Consider the following 17576-nt stretch of genomic DNA (forward strand, 5'->3'; position numbering starts at 1 on the left):
GATTTTAGTTTTTGCTCGGCTGAGTGGCGTGCTGTTTGTATATATGCACCTACGGTAGTTCATGAGAGGGCTGCTTTGATTGATTTTGTTGAAGGGTATTTAAAAACGGATAAGCAACTTGTCTTCCTGGGAGATTTCAATTGTGTACTGAGCTCCGGTGACAAAACTAGCCATCGTACATTTAGGGATCGTAGCACAGAGGTACTTTCGCGCTTGATAGACGAGTTTGCACTGGAAGACGTTGCAGAGTGTCTCACGAGCGAGCGACGGGTTCAGTATACTCATTTTCAGGGTGCTAGCCACGCCCGCCTTGACAGGATTTATGTGTCCGCAGAACTGGCCCCAAAATGCCAGGATTATTATGTTTTGGCGGTAACGTACTCAGATCACTGCATGGTTCAGTGTACAATTGGAACAAGAAAGGGAGGTAGCGGTTTTAATTGGGAATTGTGGAAGTGAAATAATAAACTGCTGAATGACGAGCAATTCACCAGACTAGTAGAAGAAGAAATTGGTAAGATTTGTCAGGAGGACACCCACGAACTGGGTCCAGAATGGGAACTGTGTAAGCAACAAATTAAAATCAAAGCTATAGAAAAAGCCAGCTGCATACGGTTTCAAGAAAAACAAAATGAAATGCATTTAAGATCTTTGCTAGATAAATTGTTAGCCCTGGAGTGTAACACGCCAGGGTTATACATGGACGACGTTAGAAAAATAAAACAAAGACTTCAACTGAATGACGAAGACCGTTATCGCGGAGCACTGGTGCGTGCGAGAGCGGAAAAATTGACCATGGATGAGACGCCGACAAAAAGATCGTTGGGAATAGAAAAAGCAAATGCAAGGCGAAATCATGTGGCAGAGGTAGATTAGGCAGGACGCACAGAAACCGATAACGAAGGAATCGCGAAAGCTTTCCGGGAGTATTATGAAGAGCTGTTTTCGTCCCGAGAGGTTAATTTGGACCGTTTTAAAGAATCCTTTCTTGATGCGATGCCAAAAATTGACGAGGAACAAAAAGAAAGACTGGAGCGGCCAATAAGCGAAAAAGAAGTGCAGCAGGCAATAGAAAATTTAAACCCAGGGAAATCACCCGGGCCTGATGGCCTGAGTGCGGCTTTTTATAAAGCGTTCAAGGAACAGCTATCTCCTTTGTTGTGTGCCTTATTTAATGAAGCGTATGAACTGAAGGCACTGCCTGCGTCTTTCGGATCGTCGCACACAGTACTTATTCCGAAAACTGACCAACCAGATAAGCTTAGGCAGTTGTCGTCTTACAGGCCCATTGCTCTGACAAACGTTGATTACAAGATTTATATGAAGGTGCTTGCTGGCAGACTACAAACGGTTATATGCGAACTAGTGGGCCCTCACCAAACGTGCGGTATCAAAGGGCGATCTATCTTTCAGAACATTCACAAAGCGCGGAGTGTGCTCGAATGCTGCGATGCAACTCATGCATGTGTTGCGTTACTGCAGTTGGACTTGGAGAAAGCTTTTGATTGTGTGGCACATACTATTCTGTTCAGTATATTAGAATATGTTAATGTCGGCTCTGTTATTCGAGAGGGAGTGGCCTTGGCGTACCGTAACTGCACTACGAGATTAATTGTCAATAAGTCACTGGGGGCCCCATCAACGTACGACGTTCGGTGCGCCAAGGTTGCCCCCTCAGCCCTCTTTTGTTCGGCATTTATATTGAAACATTGTGTTTAAGCATCCTACAAAACAATGACATTGATGGCTTTCGACTGCAGGAGTCAGAAGTCAAATTGCTGGCTTACGCAGATGACGTTGCGGTTTTTTGTGTGAATAAAGAGAGTATAAAGAGGACAATGGATGTGGTAAAACATTTTAGCAAAGTCACAGGGAGTAAAGTTAACTGGGGTAAGTGCTTGGGATTTTGGCACGGTGAATGGCAGCTGACCCCCGACACTTTCGCTAATGTGTCGTGGGTTACAACGCCTGCAAAGTACTTGGGTGTGCCCTTGAAATTTTACAAGGAAAGTGAGCCATACTGGCTAGAGAAGGTCGAAGAAACCCGTGAAAAAGCGGAGAAATGGAAAAGCGCTCAATTATCAATATTTGCAAGAGCCGCAGTTTGCAACCTGTTTTTAATTAGTAAGCTATGGTATGTAATGCAAGTGTTGCATTGATCCCGTGTAAATGTGCAAAAATTGCATCGAGTTTTTGCGGTGTTTGTTTGGGCCTCGAGTTGGGAGAGGTGCAGTCGGACAAATTTGTTCCGGCAGGTGAAGCATGGGGGGCTTGGACTGGGTCATTTGTTTGTGCTACAGATTGTCAACCGGTTTATGTTTTTTAGGGATGCCAGCGATCCATTCCTGCGCACAGTGTGTCAACAAAGACTTGGTCGAGCGTTGCCTGATTTCGTAGTTTATACTCAATGTATGCCTGGTTCTCTGTTTGGATTCTTTAGGGAAATTGTTTTGAGCGTGAAATTCTTAAGTGCACGTTTTTCGAAAGAGTATTTAAGTAATGTTAACAGGAGAACATTATACAAGGATGTTTGTGAGGTGGTGTTCCCGGTGCCCTTGTACCGAGCTTTATACTATGGAGGCACAGGAAGTAATGTATTAAAACGCGTAAAGAAAATGCAAGTTGCCCCGGGAGCTAAAACGTTTTTCTTTATGCTACATACCGGTACTTTGAGTGTAAAATCATTTATGGAGGAGAAGGGTATGTTCCTACCGTGGGGGGCCCAATGTCTCATCTGCAAGCAGCCAGAGACAATAGATCACGTGTTTTTGCATTGCTGGGAGGGGGTATATTTGTGGGATGTTCTGCAAAGGACAATAAAAAAACAGTTGCCACTTGATTCCCATGGCATTAGGTATTTGTCATTGGATAACCACGATGATATGCCGTTAGACCAGGTTATGTTAATGTGCCTCCACAGTATATGGCGCGCACGAATGGCTGGTTATCACTGCGATCCAGATGCACGGCCAGCCCGCATGTATTTCCGTGAAAGTGTGCAGCGATGGCTCGACGTGCTTAAATTGCAACCATGTGCTCCCGAGTGGCTGTCAAAGCTGGAACCTTTGACGGTGCTCAAGGAATTTTAACATGACAATGCCTGCCCCTCAGTGGGTGTTAGGCAACGCTAGCTACCTTTGTGTACATATATTATTCCTTTTTTTCCTGTTGTTTTGAGTTCCAGTGCTGTGTATTTGTGTCAAAGCCAGGCAATGAAGAAAAAAAAAAGTCAGGATGGCCGAGCGGTCCAAGGCGCTGCGTTCAGGTCGCACTCCGGTATTCCGGGCGTGGTTTCGAATCCCACTTCTGACAGCGTTGGTGTCTCTTTTTTTACAAGAATGTGCAACAAAAGGATCGCCTCACTCGCGCTTTCGGTTCGGCTTGTACTGTCAGGATGGCCGATTCTACTTCCGGCCACCGAGCGGGACGGTAACAGAATCATGAGCTCCAGCGGAGCGGCGCCAGCGGCCCTTGCCGGCCGCGGAAACAGGAATCTTGATGCGGATGATAAGGACTATGAGTTGATTTTGCCGACGCTGCCTACGGGACGTGCTGTTTTAAACACCGTGTTTTTGCACGGCGACGTGCGCAATAGGCCGTACAAAGTGGAAGATTTTCGCGATGCCCTCGCCAACGTTGGTGCGCTCCCCGATGTTGTGGCGTTGGGGGCGTACCAGATTAACCACGTTTGGGCTGTCACGCTCAGCAGCGCTGAAGTAACGAAGAAGCTGGCTGCGTTGAAACAAGTAGAAGTAAAGGGACGTCGCTGCATCATCATCGACCCAGAGGACCAACAGGTGAAGCTGCGGCTGCACTGGATGTTGCACGGTGTGGCCGACGACGACATCAGGACGGCCTTTGCTGCTTTCGGTAACGTAACCGAGGTGACCCGGGAGCGGTGGCGCGTCCAAGGCGTCAAAGAGAAGGGGTCAACAACGAGAACAGTTCTCCTGAAACTGAAACTCGGTATTAAGACCGATGACCTACCTCACCAGCTGCGAGTCGCCGGTGAGTTGGCCCTCGTTGTGGTGCCTGGGCGGCCTATGCAGTGCCTGCGCTGCCGTGGTAGCGGTCACGTTAGACGTGAATGCAAGGTGCCCCGGTGTTCGAAATGCAGGCGTTACGGTCACGTCGACAGTGATTGTGTCCGTACATATGCGGTGGCCACGGGGCTCGCATCGAGGGAGGAGATAGCTGAACACCAGATGGACGTATCAGAGGCGGAAGAAGCTGCGAAAGGAGTCGAGGAAGTAGGCGAGCCGGAAGCGTCGACTGTCTCTTCTGGGACTTCTAGCAGAAACACAAACGTGTCAAGTGAGGCAGAGAGGCAACCTGAAGGAAAAGACTCGGCAGCGGACTGGGCTGATACTGAGGAGAAGGAAGATAGCTTTTTGGCAGCTACGGAACCCGTGATGATGGCCTCGACGAGCAGCGAGGAGCAACAGCAACAGTGCAATGTTCGTGCGGGCAATGTCTCGGCCAAACGGCCTCACGCCCAGACTGGTGATGGAGTGGACAAAACAACAGCGTCAAGCGTTGAGGAGCCGCCTACGAAAACGGTCCAGTCCCGGCGGTCCTCTCTCAGACCGAAGCCGAACTTTCTGGGGGACAAGCGGGCCAGCGATAAGCCACCGCCGCTGCAAGACCATGCAGCCGCACCGGAGGGCTGCGTCGGAAACAAAGGCGTCTAGCCGGGTGCTAGACGCGAAAGGTGAGCGCAAATGCTCTCGGTCTCTTCACTCTATTTTAAAATGGATCTAACCCCTGCTCTGACATTCGGGTCGCTTAATGTTAGAGGGTTAGCAACGAAGAAAAAGCAGAGTCAGGTGTTGCGCCTTATAACGGACAGAGACGTCATCGATGTGCTAGCCGTTCAAGAGACCAAAGTCGATGGAGAGGAAGAGACCGGGAGCATGGTGCAGCGCTTCACGTCGAAGTATTATGCCGTTGTGGGCCATGCAGTCGGAACTTCTGCCGGGTGCGTCCTTCTTGTAAAAAAGTTGCCTGGACTTAACGTGCAGACTTAGGCTTCCGGATAGACAGGGCGATACGTGATTTGTAATTTCGGTTTTGAGAATATAGATAGGCGGGTTATCTGTGTTTATGCCCCTAATGAATTGGAGGATAGGTGTTCCTTTTTTGAGAGCCTGAAATATCACTGCGTTAGTGAGAAACAGATAGTGCTCATGGGCGATTTCAATTGTGTTCTGGCGGCTCGCGATAAAAGCAGCATCCGAGCCTTCAGGGACAGAAGTACAGACTTATTGTCACGACTGATAGATGAATATGCATTAGATGATGTGGCGGAGTGTTTAGACGGTGAACGTAGTGTGCAATACACCCACTTTCAAGGTATTAGTCATGCTCGCTCCGACAGGATTTACATGTCACTGGACTTAATACCAAAGTGTCAAAAATACCGAGTTTTACCAGTGGCCTTTTCAGATCACTGTGCAGTGATATGCACTCTAGGCAAAAGGAAGCGAGTTAGTGGATTTTCATGGGAGCTGTGGAAATTAAATTGTAAACTGCTAAAAGACCAAATTTTCATTGAGTATGTGACGGAAAAAATTTCCAAAATAGTAAATGAGTGTCAAAACGAAATCGGGCTCCAGTGGGTACTAGCCGAAGAAGAATTTCAGATGAAGGCCATTGAGCGGTCTACTTTGCTAAAGCACCAGGAAAGATTACAGGAAAACAGCTGAGAGATATGCTTGAAAAATTGTTGGCGCAGGAATGTAAAACGCCCGGCATAGGTAAGGAAGATATTAAGAAAACAAAGCAAAAGCTTGAACTTATCGAGGAAGACCGATATCGAGGGGCGATAGTGAGGGCGAGAGCGGAAGAATTGGTTGCAGGGGAGACGCCCACTGAGCGGGTTTTAGGAATGGAAACAGCGCATGCTCGACGCAACGAAATTCAGGAGATCGAAGGACCGGGTGGGGTAGTGACCGATAGCGATCGCATCCATCATGCTTTCTTTGATTACTATCAGGCGTTGTTCGCACAACATGAAGTTGACATGCACAGATTTAAAGGCGAGTTTCTCGGCGCTATGCCTAGGCTCGATGAATCCCGAAAGGAAAGCTTGGAGAGGCGAATTAGTGAAAAAGAAGTTGAACGAGCAATAGAGAACTTGAACCCGGGAAAGTCTCCTGGCCCAGATGGGTTAAGTGCAGCTTTTTACAAAGCGTTTAAAACGGAATTAACCCCACTTTTGACTTTGCTGTTTAATGATGCCTATGATCGTAAGGAGTTGCCCCCGTCTTACGGTGCGGCCCATACCGTCCTCATCCCTAAAACAGATGATCTGTTACGACCGTGCATCATCCGCACTTGCGCGCTCTATTGTTCGCCTGTGGGCATGGATAAGTGCTGTGGATATGTGCTGTTGGTACAAGGGCGCTAAGTGAGCCTGTTTCCAGGAATCCTTTTGTGTAAGCCTGTTTTGCTTTGTGGACACCCTGCAAATGCCAAATTGACCCTGTCAAGAGAACATCTAGAAAAACACAAAGAAATGTCCCCCTGCGGGAAATAGCCGGAAGTGCTTTCGTTCAATTGTTCACCCTTCCCGTCGAGAAGCGCTATGGTCAAGTAAGGAATGCTTATTGTCCAAAGGAGGCGACAGAGTGACACGTCCGCTGAGGTACAGGACAAGAAAGGAGCAAGGTGATTACGGCCATTAGAGGATTTCCTGGGAATGCAGGAAAGATTTGCAATTGTTGGAAAGGGACAATGCTGGGAGCCGTATGCGGCGCGCACGTGCACTTGGGTTTCTGAGAAGTAAATCCACTTGCCGGAACCAGCCTATCGATTCTTGGCTGAAGAATAGAAATGTACCTCCTCGCCGTTCCCAAGCTTTTCCCGCCAACAAGTGACCAGGCCCAACGAAACAATGCCGGGCCAGTCAGTGCTTCAGACCATCAGTGCAGTGATGTGTTCGATTGGATGCCGATATCTGAGGGGCGTGCCCTGGATTTGGTTGGTCAGCATCTTCAGAGAGGGGCTGGACATAGGGGGTTTTAAGGACGCTGCAGAGCACGAAATGTCGCTCTGAGCCCTGGGTAAACGGCTCATCCAGATGCTTCTCGCTATGAACTTTTAACGCTTGCCATTTTGCTGTTATACCCTTCTTCTTCATGTAAATATTCATGTAAATAAGATTTCTCAAAGTGCCATTAAACCTGCTTGTACATATTTTACCAACTTCGAAGATTCAATCCTTCATCAACCCCGAGTCTCTGCACGCTACCAAGTGAAGGCCGGGTCGACATAGCCCCAGCGTCACGACAACTGGTGACCAGCGTTGGGATCTGAATCTACAAGCCACAACATCTGGTGATTGGAGGTGGATCTGAAGCTACAAGCCACAACATCTTGTGATCGGAGGTGGCATCTCAAGCAACAAGCAGGAGCAACAATCGGCCAACAAGAGAGCAGCTCGGAACATCGATCGCATGTGTGGGTGAGTGCTTGGCTTTTCTTCTGATGTGGACCAGGTTCTAGAACAGGGTTAGATTTTAGAACTGGTAAAAAGAGTGTGGAAACGCCTTTAGGTTTGGTAGTTTGCACAGTTGTTTTGGAAGTAGCCGACACTCGGAGCGATCATGGACCTACAAAAGCTGCAGAAACCGGAACTGTTGCAATTGTGTGAGGAATTGGGAATTGATACAAGTGGTTTGGCACGAAAACCCTTGATTATAAAGGCAATCACTGATCTGGGAACCGATGATGAGGAGCTCAGTGAAGCATGGAACCTCATCGGTCAAAAAAAGGAACAGCTCAGACAGCAGAAAGAGCGGGAAAAAGAGGAAAAGGCGCGTGAACTTGAGAGGGAAAAAGAGGAAAAGAAGCGTGAAATTGAAAGAGAAGCAAAAAAGCTGGAGCTAGAAATTGAGCTCTGGAAATTAGAACTAGAGTTGAGCAAGAGGTCGGGCAATTGTCCCCAGCTAGCGGTACCTCTTCTCAACAAGGAGGCAGATTTCAAGATGTCAAAGTACATGCAGCCATATGTGATATCAGGGGATATCGATCTGTATCTGGCTAACTTTGAGCGAACCTGCGAAAAACTGTCCTTCCAGCGAGACACTTGGTCTCAGAGATTATTGACGGTTCTGCCCTGCGAGGCAGCGGAGGTTGTCGCGCGGCTGAGCGAGGAGGACGCGGATAACTACGAGAAGGTCAAAACTTGCCTTCTGAGAAAGTATAGGCTTAGCGCCGAGGCGTTCAGACAACGTTTTCGGAACGCTACTAAGTCCAGAGACGAGAGTTACCCTGAATTCCTGTACAATTTAAGAGTCAATTTGGGCGAGTGGCTAAAGAGCACAGATTCCTACAGTGATAGGGACGCTGTAGTCGAGCGAATTCTTTTGGAGCAGTTTTATAACTGCCTCCCAGAAAAAGAAAGAAATTGGTTACAGGACCGAGGCGACATTAAGTCGGCAACTGAAGCTGCCGAACTTATTGAAGAGTATGCTTTGCGCCGACAATTCAGCAACCCAGCAGTGGATAGGCCCCGCAATCCCAAGTTCAGTGTGAATAACCGTCAGAAAAGGCACTTTACTAGATTTGCAAACGAAGAAATGAAGGTTTCTTCAGGCAAACTCCCTAGAAAGGACGGCAGTGAGAAAAGTGGGGAAGTGACCACCGCGCAGAACACTAAGAATAAGCTTGAGGCTAGGAAGCCGCTCACATGCTTTAGGTGTAATGAGCAGGGTCACATTGCCGTCAACTGCCGGAAAGAAAAGATTGCTTTCTCGTATGTCAGTGACTGCGATGAAAATATGCAGCTTTTGGAACCTTACATGCATGACCTAGTAGTCAACGGGAAGCCTTGCAAGGTACTGCGCGATTCGGCCGCAACGGTGGATGTTGTCCATCCGGCATATGTGTCGCCTTCCGACTATACAGGTCAGTGTGCATGGATCCGCCAGGTAGTGGAGGAACAGAGTGTGTGTTTGCCAATCGCGAACGTGGTCATCGAGGGCCCTTTCGGCGAGTTAACAACCGAGGCTGCCGTTTCAGGAAAGCTTCCTAAGTGCTATCCGTATTTGTTTTCCAACAAATCGGACATTCTACTGCGAAAGAGGGGCATCCTTTTCGGAGACAGAGTTGTGCAAGCCTTATCACGTTCAAAGGCGCGAGAACTAGCTACACTGCTCATTCCAGAAAAATCTACAGCGGAGGAAACGGCAGTTAAAACAGTGGTCGATGCGGAAAATAGCGGGTCAGAAAACTTTGAGAGCGAGGCATCTCAGATAAGTCAACTTGAAAGTGAGCTTGATGAGACGCGGAATGAGGACGTTCTAGAGAGTAACCTCTTGCCGCCAGTGTCTAGTAATCTCACGAGACTTTTAAGTGGAACCCGAGAGGACTTAGCTATGGAGCAAGCCGTGGTAAATCTAACGTTAAACCTTCCCGAGGAGATGGGGGACAACTTGATTTGCCTCAGCGGAAAGGGAAGCAACGCTCAGGAGCTTCTCAAAAAGACGGAGCAGAGAGGAGAACTAAAGAAATCCCAGCTGTCCGATCTGGGCGAGATAATAACAGAGTTTGAGGCCTGCTTCGTGGACAGGCCAGGCAGGACTGATTTGACTGAGCACGATATTGAGCTGACTTCAGATGTGCCAGTGCGATCAAGGTGCTACCGATTTTCTCCAAGGTAAAGAGAAATTCTGGATAGGGAAGTAACTCGCATGCTGGAATTAGGAGTAATAAAACCCTCGGAAAGCGATTATGCTTCGCCTATGATCTTAGTAGAAGCTCCAGGTAAAGACCCTAGGCCTGTGGTAGACTACCGAAAGCTAAATTCTCTCACCAGGGATCAAGTGTATCCTATTCCGAATATTGAGGAGAGAGTAGAACAGGTCAGTAGAGCGGCATATGTGACTACGCTGGACCTTACTCGAGGATACTGGCAAGTACCGCTCACTGAACGCGCCAGCAGATACGCGGCTTTTGTCACTCCGACGGGCAGCTACCAGCCAACAATGATGAGTTTCGGGCTCAAAAATGCTCCATTTTGTTTTTCCCGACTCATGGATAGGGTTTTAAAGGGGTGTGAAACATTCGCGGTGCCTTATTTAGACGACATTGCGGTTTTTTCCGACTCATGGGCGGACCATATGGTACATCTAAGAGCTGTACTGAGCCTTTTGCGTCAAGCTGGACTAACCGTAAAGGCCGAGAAATGTTGCCTGGCAAGGGCGACCGTGGACTACTTGGGTCACAATGTAGGTCAAGGTTTCAGGAAACTCAGCGAGATTAAGATTTCTGCGGTAGAAGACTACCCGCGGCCGAGCACGAAGACGGAAATTCGAGCATTCCTGGGTCTGACTGGGTACTACAATCACTACATCCCTAACTATTCAGCTTTGGCTAGCTCTCTGACCGACGCTCTCCGCAAGACAGAACCGACAAATGTAGCCTGGGACGAACAAAAGGAAGCCTCCTTCGTAAACCTGAAGGCTGTGCTGATTAGCCGTCCGGTATTGCGAGCTCCAGACTATGGCCGAGAATTCACAGTCCAGTGTGATGCCAGTGATCGAGGGTTAGGTGCTGTTCTCTGCCAGAGAGATGACGACGGTAATGAGCACCCCGTGCTCTACCTGAGCAGAAAACTGAGTTCTAAAGAGAGGGCTTATTGCGCGTCAGAGAAAGAGTGCGCTTGCATTGTATGGGCCATTCAAAAATTGCAGTGCTATCTTGGAGGGGCCAAATTCACCGTAGAGACGGACCATTGTCCCCTGGCTTGGCTACAAACTGCGACATCGAAGAACAGTCGCCTTCTTAGGTGGAGCTTGATTTTACAGCCGTACAATTTTGAAATAAGATACAAAAAGGGGAAATTAAATGGGAATGCGGACGCGCTTAGCCGCTGTTTCTAAGCGGTCCGAGGTGTTCCTCACCATGTATCCAAATTGATAATCAGGTTTTTTTTTTCCTTGTGCACTTGTACATGTGTGACTATGTAAAGCAGCACATTTGGTTTTCTAGGAATACGTGCGTCCTGAACGTCTTGAGAGTGGGCTTTTCTCGAACAACAATGGCAGTTTTCTTTTAACCTGGTCTCTTCAGACGGGAGCCGAGTGCTTGCTTCGACATGTGGTTGAGTTTCAGACAGCTCGAGCAATTTGGCCTACGACAATCAAGACAACGCGACAAGCAACAGCGAGCTTCAAGCGTTCATGTGCAGGCCATTAAGTCGTCTCTTCATGCAGCAACTGCGACTGCTGCCCTCCGAGACTCTTCTGGCGGGGGAGGAGGCTGTTACGACCGGGCATCATCCGCACTTGCGCGCTCTATGCATCATCCGCACTTGCGCGCCTGTGGGCATGGATAAGTGCTGTGGATATGTGCTGTTGGTACAAGGGCGCTAAGTGAGCCTGTTTCCAGGAATCCTTTTGTGTAAGCCTGTTTTGCTTTGTGGACACCCTGCAAATGCCAAATTGACCCTGTCAAGAGAACGTCTAAAAAAACACAAAGAAATGTCACCCTGCGGGAAATAGCCGGAAGTGCTTTCGTTCAATTGTTCACCCTTCCCGTCGAGAAGCGCTATGGTCAAGTAAGGAATGCTTATTGTCCAAAGGAGGCGACAGAGTGACACGTCCGCTGACGTACAGGACAAGACAGGAGCAAGGTGATTACGGCCATTAGAGGATTTCCTGGGAATGCAGGAAAGATTTGCAATTGTTGGAAAGGGACAATGCTGGGAGCCGCATGCGGCGCGCACGTGCACTTGGGTTTCTGAGAAGTAAATCCACTTGCCGGAACCAGCCTATCGATTCTTGGCTGAAGAATAGAAATGTACCTCCTCGCCGTTCCCAAGCTTTTCCCGCCAACAAGTGACCAGGCCCAACGAAACAATGCCGGGCCAGTCAGTGCTTCAGACCATCAGTGCAGTGATGTGTTCGATTGGATGCCGATATCTGAGGGGCGTGCCCTGGATTTGGTTGGTCAGCATCTTCAGAGAGGGGCTGGACATAGGGGGTTTTAAGGACGCTGCAGAGCACGAAATGTCGCTCTGAGCCCTGGGTAAACGGCTCATCCAGATGCTTCTCGCTATGAACTTTTAACGCTTGCCATTTTGCCGTTATACCCTTGTTCATGTAAATATTCATGTAAATAAGATTTCTCAAAGTGCCAATAAACCTGCTTGTACATATTTTACCAACTTCGAAGATTCAATCCTTCATCAACCCCGAGTCTCTGCACGCTACCAAGTGAAGGCCGGGTCGACATAGCCCCAGCGTCACGACAGATCCTATAAAACTCAGACAGGTTACTGCATATAGGCCGATCTCACTAACGAACGTCGATTATAAAATATTCATGAAAGTGTTGGCGGCGAGGCTTCAGAGCGTTATTAAAGAAATTGTTGGCCCTCATCAAACATGTGGCATAAAGAACAGGTCTATTGCTTACCATATTCATAAGGCAATGTGTGTGCTGGAGTGTAGCGACGTCACTGGGGTACCTGTGGCAATTCTCCAGCTAGATCTTGAAAAAGCGTTTGACTGTGTTGCTCATGAGATTTTGTTTTCTATCTTAGATCATATCAATGTAGGTTCTATTATCACTGTGGGTGTGGCCATGGCGTACCGACACGGCACTACAAAGTTAATTGTTAATAAATCGTTGGGGGCCCCCATTAACGTGGAACGTTCGGTGCGTCAGGGTTGCCCCCTCAGTCCACTCTTGTTTTGTATGTATGTTGAAACTTTGTGCTTGCACATAATACAGAATAATGCTGTTCATGGTTTTCGGCTGCATGAAGCGGAAGTGAAAGTCCTAGCATATGCAGATGATGTAGCAATTTTCTGTGTCACAAAGGATAGCATTAGCAGTGCGGTAGAAGGTGTTAAAAGATTTAGTTTGGTCACGGGAAGCAAGGTGAACTGGGGAAAGTGCGTGGGGTTCTGGCACGGAGAATGGCCGGACACTCCTCACACTTTCGCTAATGTGACCTGGTGTACGACCCCTGTAAAGTACCTTGGAGTCCCGTTGGAATTTTACAGGGATACTGAACAGTATTGGGAGGCGCAGGCACAAGAGACACAAGAAAAAGCAGAAAAGTGGAAATGTACTCATTTATCCGTGTTTGCAAGAGCAACTGTGTGTAACCTGTTTTTTATTAGTAAACTGTGGTATGTGATGCAAGTGCTCCAGTGCTCGCGAATTAACATACAAAAGGTACATCGAATTTTTGCGGTTTTTGTATGGGCCTCTAGCTGGGAAAGGTGCATGCGGACAAACTTGTTCAGACGGGTCAAAGACGGAGGCCTAGGGCTGGGACACTTATTTGCGAGGCAACTGGTAAACAGATTTTCGTTTTTCCGTGATGTTGAAGATCCTTTCCTGCGCACAGTGTGCCAAGTAAGGCTAGGGCGAGCCTTGCCAGAGTATGTAGTTGCAACAAAATGCATGACAGGAGGCATTTTTGGTTATTTCCGAGAGATAGTAACCAGCGTCAGATTCTTAACTACTCGGTTTTCAAAGGAATATTTGAGCAGCGTAACAAGGAAAACGTTGTACAGAGATGTGTGCGATGTTATCTTTCCGGTGCCGTAGTACAGGGCCTTGTACTGTGGAGGCCCCGGCGGTAATGTGTTGCAAAGGGTTAAAAAAATGAATGTATCGCCGGAAGTCAAGAGTTTTTTCTTTAAAGTGCACACTGGAACTTTACCCGTCAAATCTTTTTTGGAAGAAAAAGAGTTGTTTCTACCGTGGGGGCCAAACTGCTTAATCTGCAAGCAACCGGAGACCATAGACCATGTTTTTTTGCACTGTTGGGAAGGGGTTTATTTTTGGGACGTGCTACAGAGGACCATAAAGAAACAGCTCCCGTTGCATTCACACGGAATTAGGTACTTGCCATCAAAAAATGAGGGTGGGATCCCGTTCGATTTAGTCATGCTGGTGGGCCTCCACAGTATATGGCGCTCTCGTATGGCCGGGTACTACTGTGACCCCGAAGCGCGTCCAGCGCGTATATATTTTCGAGAGAGCATCTGCAAGTTTGTAGAAATACAGAAGATACGGAATCCGGTCCCTGAGTGGCTCTCAAGGATAGAGCCTTTGACAACACTCAGAGAATTTTAATGTGACAAAGCCTGGTCCTCTCTTGGGGATTTCGCTTCTTGTATAACTGTGTACATATTTTGTTTTTTTGTCTTTCTTTTGTGAAAGCCGAGGACCGGCAAAAAAAAAAAAAAAATCAGGATGGCCGAGCGGTCCAAGGCGCTGCGTTCCGGTGGCAGTCCGGTATTCCGGACGTGGGTTCGAATCCCACTTCTGACAGCGTTCGTGTCTCTTTTTGTACAAGAAAGTGCAACAAAAGGATCCCCTCACTCACGCTTCGATTCGGTTTGTACTGTCAGGATGGCCGAGCGGTCCAAGGCGCTGCCCTCAGGTCGCAGTCCGGTATTGCGGGCGTGGGTTCGAATCCCACTTCTGACAGCGTTCGTGTCTTTTTTTTTTACAAGAAAGTGCAACAAAATGGTCCCCTCGCTCACGCTTTCGATTCGGTTTGTACTGTCAGGATGGCCGAGCGGTCCAAGGCGCTGCGTTCAGGTCGCAGTCCGGTATTCCGGGCGTGGGTTCGAATCCCACTTCTGACAGCATTCGTGTCTCTTTTTGTACAAGAAAGTGCAACAAAAGGATCCCCTCACTCACGCTTTCGATTCGGTTTGTACTGTCAGGATGGCCGAGCATTCTACTTCCGGCCACCGGCGTGTACGGACGCAGAATCATGAGCTCCGGCAAAAAAACTGTGTTTTCAACACAGTTTTTTTGCACGGAGACGTACGAGTGCGACCCTTCGGGGTTGAAGATTTCCGAGACGCCCTGGCCAAGACTGGTACGCTCGCAGACGTGGTGGCCTTGGGGGCCTACCAAATAAACCATGTCTGTGCGGTGACCTTTAGCAGCACTGAAGCAACCAAGCGGCTGCTAGCCTTCAAAGAGCTTCAAGTGAAAGGCCGACGGTGTATCATCATTGACCCGGAGGATCAACAGGTGAAGCTACGGCTCCACTGGATGTTGCATGGCGTGGCGGATGAGGATATCAGAACTGCTTTTGCGGCTTTCGGTGAGGTGACCGAAGTGACCCGTGAGCGGTGGCGCGTCCAGGGCGTTCACGAAAAGGGCTCAACAACGAGAGCCGTACTCCTGAAGTTGAAGCCCGGGATGAGGATAGAAGACCTGCCTCACCAGATAAGAGTAGCAGGGGAGTTGGCCCTTGTTGTGGTGCCTGGGCGGCCAATGCAGTGCCTGCGCTGCCGCGGGACCGGTCATGTGCGCCGGGAATGTAAAATTCCGCGGTGTTCGACATGTAAGCGTTTTGGCCACTCCGAGGAAGATTGCGTACGAACGTATGCAGTGGCCACTGCACCGACAGCGAGGGCGGACATGACGGAGCACCAAATGGATGTCGCAGAGACAGAAGAGGCCGCAAAGGGGGTCGGAGAAGCTGAAAAGCTAACAGCAACGATAGGCATGTTAGTGCCCCCGGGGGGCGGTGACGAGATACTCATTAGGCCAGACAAGGAAGTCACGCTACCGAACAACGGACCGTCAGAGGAAGAAAGGGTGAGCGATGCCGAGAGCTCAAAAACTGAACTTCCGGAGTCTGCGGGCCGACAGGAAACCCTTGAAAAGAGCAGCGGCCGAGCGACCAACGTCCAAGGCCCTGCGAAGCATGCCCACGACGAGAGCACAAGTGAGACAAGCAAGGCAGAGGCAGCTAGCAACGACTAGCCGCCGATAAAAACGCCAATAGGGAGGAGGGCGACCTTCAAACCAAGACCGAATGTCTCGACGGACAGGAGAGCTGCCGAAAAGCCGCCCCTGTCACAAGGTCTGCCAGTCCAACCTCATGGCTCTGGCGTCAACGAAAGCGTCTAGCGCCATGCTAGACGTGAAGGGTAAGCACCAAGCTCTTGGCCTCTCTTCACTCTAAGAAAATGGCTTATGTACTGTCACTAAAGGTTGCGACCCTTAACGTGAGAGGTCTAGCAGCGAAAAGGAAGCAGAGCCATGTCCTGCGCCTTTTAAATGAAAATGACATCGATATACTTGGAGTTCAAGAGACAAAAGTCGAGGGTGAACAAGAGACCGAGAGCATGGTGCAACGTTTCACGTCGCGGTTTTACGCAGTTGTCAGCCATGCAGTCGGTACTTCTGCTGGATGCGTCCTGTTTGTGAAGAAGTTGCCGGGTCTTGTAGTGCAGTCGCATGCTTCTTTTCCGTCGGGTCGGGGTTTGGTCCTCGATTTTAGTTTTTGCTCGGCGGAGTGGCGTGCTGTTTGTATATATGCACCTACGGTAGTTGATGAGAGGGCTGCTTTGTTTGATTTTGTTGAAGAGTATTTAAACACGGATAAGCAACTTGTCTTTCTGGGAGATTTCAATTGTGTACTGAGCTCCGGTGACAAAACTAGCCATCGTACATTTAGGGATCGTAGCACAGAGGCACTTTCGCGCTTGATTGACGAGTTTGCACTGGTGGGCGTTGCAGAGTGTCTCACGAGCGAGCGACGGGTTCAGTATATTCATTTCCAGGGTGCTAGCCACGCCCGCTTGGCAGGATTTATGTGTCCGCAGAACTGGCTCCAAAATGCCAGGATTATTATGTTTTGGCGGTAACGTACTCAGATCACTGCATGGTTCTGTGTACAATTGGAACAAGAAAGGGAGGTAGCGGTTTTAATTGGGAATTGTGGAAGTTAAATAATAAACTTGTTTCTGTCTGCAAAAAAAAAGGTGGGCTAGGTCTTGCACATTTGTTTTTGAGGCAAGTCGTCTCACGATTTATGTTTCTGCGAAATCAAAATGACATGTTCCTGCGCACAGTTGTGCAACTCCGACTGTGCAGACTCCTTCCAGGATATGTGGTATGCTCTTGTCATGCTATGGGTGGGGCTGTGATAGGGTACCTACGCGAAGTGGTACTTGCATACGGGATGCTGCATGCGCGATTTTCGATGCAACACTTGAGTGATGTCACGCGGAAAAAATTGTACTCAGATTTATTGGATGCAATGATTCCGGTTCCACTTTACTGTTTGCCATTATGTGAAGGCTCAGGAGGAGATGTTTTGCACAGAGTGAAGAGAATGCCGGTGTTACCCTCGGTCAAATCCTTTTTCTTTAAACTTCATACTAACACGTTATCAGTAAAAACATTGCTTCATGAAAAAGGTCTTTTTGTACCCTGGACAACTAACTGTTACCTATGTAAGAAAGCTGAAACCATAGAACACGTATTCCTGGATTGTTGGGATCCCATCTTTTTCTGGGATGTGCTTCAAAGGACTTTGAAAAAAGAATTACCCCTAGATTGTACGGCATAAGATTCCTTCCGGTTTTACACGCTTACAATAGTCCACTGGATACGATTATGCTCCTCGGCCTCCACAGCTTGTGGAAAACGTGAATGCAGTTCAACAATGCAGATGTTCATGTGCGCCCTGTGCGGGAACATTTTATAGAAAGTGTTGTACGTTTGAGGGAAGTGTATCGAACACTCCCCGAACCACCAGAATGGATAGACCAGCTTAACAGCTTGGTAGAGATGAA

At 48.5% G+C, this 17576-nt stretch overlaps 4 non-coding genes and 1 pseudogene across 4 annotated transcripts; all 5 read left to right on the forward strand.

Moving 5' to 3' along the window:
* The first annotated feature begins 3228 nt into the window (after positions 1 to 3228).
* On the forward strand, positions 3229 to 3312 carry TRNAL-CAG (transfer RNA leucine (anticodon CAG)). Its single transcript has one exon. It is a non-coding gene; the product is annotated as a tRNA-Leu (tRNA).
* Positions 3313 to 13133: 9821 nt separating this feature from the next.
* LOC146203069 (uncharacterized) lies at positions 13134 to 14100 on the forward strand (annotated as a pseudogene).
* A 114-nt stretch (positions 14101 to 14214) lies between these two features.
* TRNAR-CCG (transfer RNA arginine (anticodon CCG)) lies at positions 14215 to 14298 on the forward strand. Its single transcript has one exon. It is a non-coding gene; the product is annotated as a tRNA-Arg (tRNA).
* Positions 14299 to 14373: 75 nt separating this feature from the next.
* Positions 14374 to 14457, forward strand: TRNAL-CAG (transfer RNA leucine (anticodon CAG)). Its single transcript has one exon. It is a non-coding gene; the product is annotated as a tRNA-Leu (tRNA).
* Positions 14458 to 14534: 77 nt separating this feature from the next.
* Positions 14535 to 14618, forward strand: TRNAL-CAG (transfer RNA leucine (anticodon CAG)). The gene has a single exon. It is a non-coding gene; the product is annotated as a tRNA-Leu (tRNA).
* The last annotated feature ends 2958 nt before the right edge of the window (positions 14619 to 17576 follow it).

This window comes from Amblyomma maculatum, chromosome 1 (assembly GCF_055883805.1).
Source record: "Amblyomma maculatum isolate TAMU_Amacu chromosome 1, ASM5588380v1, whole genome shotgun sequence".
Classification (NCBI taxonomy): Eukaryota; Metazoa; Arthropoda; class Arachnida; order Ixodida; family Ixodidae; genus Amblyomma; species Amblyomma maculatum.